The sequence below is a fragment of the Branchiostoma belcheri genome, unplaced genomic scaffold (genome assembly GCF_001625305.1).
Source record: "Branchiostoma belcheri isolate BF01 breed outbred unplaced genomic scaffold, Haploidv18h27 scaffold11, whole genome shotgun sequence".
Lineage (NCBI taxonomy): Eukaryota > Metazoa > Chordata > Leptocardii > Amphioxiformes > Branchiostomatidae > Branchiostoma > Branchiostoma belcheri.
The window spans coordinates 4490969-4495528 of NW_017802491.1; positions in this window are offsets into that span (position 1 = coordinate 4490969).

A 4560-nucleotide genomic window follows, 5' to 3' on the forward strand; every position below is an offset into this window, starting at 1 on the left:
TGATGCGACCCAAAGGGTCAGAACAAATACCTCGGGGGAAACCTGATTTCCGTACATTCTCACCAACTTTGAATAACAGTACCCCGTGGCGATTGTACACCTTGATATGATGAGGTCTCACCGTGACAAGGATGTTTCCTCCACCGTTGGGTACGTGTACGTGTGACATGGGTACCCCTGTACACTCGAATCTCAAACTCAACGAACCGTTTGGCTGGAATACCAACACCTCCCACGAGTTGGTCACGATGACTTGCTTGTTGGTGACGTCCACTGCAATGCTGTGATATGGAATAAATGTTTTCCTTGTAGTGTCAACTTTGAACTTGGTCAAAGGCTGTCCGTCGCGACTGTACTGAACCACACGCACCATGCGCCTCTTAGTCCCCCCAATTACCCACAAATGTCCCTCTCCATCAATGGCGACATCTGAGGGATTAATTTTCGCCGCCTTTTTACCCGGGATGACTGTTGGGAAGAGACGGAGGTAGTCCCCGCGCATACTGAAGACTTGGACCCGTTGGTTGAACGAATCAGTCACGAAAATCTCTTTGTCAGCAGACAAGGAGACGGCGACTCCGCGGTTGTTTCGAAATTTCCCAGGCTCCGCTCCCTTTCCACCAAGGACGATCTTCTTTGATGTGTCATTTTTACGGTTCCTATCTACATGTATACAGTGGAAGATCACAATTATTACTCTTAAAACAATTTGTGGTGATAGAAAAAAACCCACAAAAATAGCATTGTTATAAACAAAAAAATCTTGAAATATTTCAGAAGTTTGTCATACAGTATTGTGTTAATTTGTGTCGTCATGATAACACAGGACTTTGATTTGCCATCAGCCCCCCCCCCCCACATTAACATATTTAGTTACCGTGTGAGGTGCTTGAGAAAGACGACAGTGTTGGAGTTGTTTCTCCAAAGGAGGCATCAGAACTGGTTACCTGTAGGATAATATCAAAATTGAATTCAGAATTATAGAAAAGCTACAATTAAATGTAAAAAAACTTTCATGTTTTAAATTAAGTGCATGAAATAACCATATATAATTACGTTTTCTTTATTTGACCTAGTACTATTGCTGAAGTAAAGTCTAACATTCATAACATACTTCTAAATGCAACAGTTCAAATAGATCAGGAAAACTATGATGCTTCTGAATATTTTCGTGGCTACAAAACCATGATGCTATACATTAAAGCCTTTGGTCTTACAAATATAATCTACTTAACATTTTACGTTTTACCATCAATGATTTTGGTACGAGAATCAATCGAAAACCGGAAGCTTGAATGAAGTATTGATTCTCTCTCACCTCAATCGTACCAGACATCGGCGTTAAAGCAGAAGTACAGCTGGTGGGGTCATCCGAGGTATGGGTTGGTTTCAATGTCGGCTGATGGGGAATTATGTCTTCAATTAGTTGGTCCACAATAACATGTCATGGCAATATTTTCTAAGCAATACTCTTTCCTTTACTAGGTCCGTTTACCTATGCCATCCTGGTCTGTTTGTTTGTTTGTTTACTGCTGTTACACTTACAAATAAAAGAAAATATGACAATTGAGAAATAAATAGACATGCATGAGAGAGCCGAAATCTAGTGGTTTATCTTAGGCTCTCCCCAATACTACCAAATTAAAAGATAAATTACGATTATCACTAGATAAACCAAATTTGAAACAAAGAAAACAATACTAGCTGGTCTATCTCCAATTTTCTCCTCTGGCCCCTTCTACCCAGAATAATCGGCAAGTGAGGCATAGGAGAAGCTAGAGTAGTGTGGATACCAGGCTAGACGAGAAATTAAAAGAAACGTTACCATTGGAGTCTCCTGCTTATCGGTGACCATAAATACCCCGATCAAGCTCCCGCCAGTAACCAGCAGTATGATAGCTGCTAGGATAGCAAAGAACTCCCATCTATTCCATCCTGAATAATATTATAGCGGCTTAAAACCATTAAAATGAAAAAAAGATGATCAAAATGTCAAGAAAGGAATGAATCATGTGTTATTGTAAAAGAGCAGTGTTAGTAAATTGGAAGTAAAAGGCTCTAAATTGAAACATTTTCTAGAATGTCGCTTAAAATCACATAATATTTAGATGCATAGCAACTCAATTAGAAGAACTCCGGAATGATGATCATTGAATCAGCGAATATTTCCGCTTTACATGTTGAATCAGCAAACAGTTCTGCTTTAGATGTAGGTCTTTTTGACCAGCATTTACACTAGTCGCGTGTTAAATTGTTCTTCTGTGTTTGTTCCTCTTTTCCTGCTACTTGCAATTAATCAACCAGAAAAGGTTTAGTTTTCTTCAAACTTTGAGGCATCACGCAAGGAGAAAAAAAAGGTTATGAAAGGAAATTACTCATCAGGACTTACCAAAAATGTGCTGTTGGTGACTGTTCGCCACGCACACCGGCGGCTGATGTCTACCGTCACGGACATCCCTGTTGACAGAAGCATTGACAGCACCCATGGATGAGCTACATCCTGCTGAAATGGTCGAGCTGTCATTGGTTCTGTGTGAAACCACGTCTTCCTGACCCATGTAAGCAACAGCATACGGTTCAATGTCGGCGTTGTCAGGGCTGATGCCCCGCACTTGTTCGATCCCTGTTGCGTCTCCGTTTTTCGGCACGTCATCGTCTTCCCCATATCTAACAGCGTACGGTTCAATGTCAACATTTGCGGGGCTGATATCCTGCGGTTGTTCGTTCCCCGTTCCATTAGTTTTTGTAGCCGTGTTATCACCATATGTCTGATTTCGAACAGCATATGGCTTGATGTCGAAACTGTCACCAAAGTCTTCTTGCCTGCAGGCCGATTCCTCTGTTTCAATGTGCGGACTTAAGCTTGTAGACCTGGAAGCTGAGCCTGTTTGTGCCGTACCATTTGCAGGATTTCTGGATGCCGTGTCAGACGTGACATCTTCGGTAATTTCTGATGGCGTAGCAGCTATATCTGCCTCTGGTACTTGAAGTTCAGGGTTTTGAACATACATTGGATTAGGGTTGCGGACATTTGGCGGGTACACAGGGTTACATTTCAATGTGTTTTCCACGTACATCAGATTGGGGTCTTCAATATTTGTTGACACGGGATTGAAGGGCATTTCTGTGTACAGTTGGTTCTGGATCTTGTCCTTTTGGAGGCCCGTCGTTTGTGGATAAAGCACATTCGGTTGGTGACGAAAGTTCTGGGCGTTTCCGTTATTGGCTGAACCACGTCTTACTGGTTGGTCTAAGACATCATCGCTGCTGCTCGAAGATGTCTTCTTTCCTCCGCAAGATTTCTTAGTTACAGCTGTCTCTTCTGAACTTGTCTCCACACACGTCGTGTAATCCTGGCACTTGTATGCACTTGGCGGAACGTCGTCGTTGATACCGGCAGTATCAGATGCGATCTCAGGCGCAGCTCCATTTTCCGTGGCGTTGTTCTCGTAATTAATGTCTTCGTCATCAATGTCCTGTGCATCGATGTCTTCGTCATCAATATTTTCGTCATCAATGTCTTCGTCATTAATGTCCTCTTTATCCATATCTTCGTCGATGTCTTTGTTATCATTGTCTTCGCTATCTTGCTGATATCTGAGAGCAGAGGACTTGGTGAATGGATCATCATCGTCAGTCTGCTGACCGAAGCTGGGTTCTCCAGATCCAGGATCTAGACTTGATGACGTCACATCGCCTTGCTGTGAATCGCCGAGGGAACTCATTGTCGGGACGTCGTCATTCTGTTGTAACGTCTACAGTTAAACTTTCATAGTGTTAACGAAAAGACGGACATATATAATGGGCCTTACGTACTATCACGCGTTAAAAAACATATAAACATACGGACTCACAGGGCGCCTGAAGGTTTGATCGTCATCAAAGTATGACAGATTCGTACAAATAATTGTAATTTTAACTTTTCCGTAAAATGCTACACACTTTTGTGCGAAACATCGACCGACTTCCTTCGACAATTATTGCTTTAGCAGAGTATTTGATTGTTACTTCTTTCCAATTCGCTCGCTCCCAAAACAGGGGCTTATCCAGTCATATTAATTTCCATAAATGAAACATCACTGGCAAATATGTCTGGTTAAGCACGTACAGACATTCTAAATAATCACTATTGTCTGCCCTTCTTGTCACAGTTTTTTTCTAATCTGTTGTCGATTTTATTGTATGAATAATCAAAACAGATTGGTCTGTAAAGTTTGGTTTGGATTAATCCATTTTCTTATTGATTTTCTAATCATTTTGTTTCTAAAAAAAGCACACTACTGAATGTATTTCAATAATGTTTGTCGTGAATTCATTTGTATTGGCCGAAGATGGTGGTTATCCAGCTTTGGGTGTCCATTGATGTTTCTTTCAATATCTAGCTTTCTTTGGAATTACAAGTTGCAATCGATTCCTAGAGTACGTATCGTATTTAGAAACGTGCCTATCTAGTTCTGTACCAGATTGGGTTAGGGATAGAATCAGGCATGGCTCTGGGCTCGGCGTATCCAAGAACGTAGATTTGCCCCAGGCACGGTTCTGGATACGCATGAACTATCT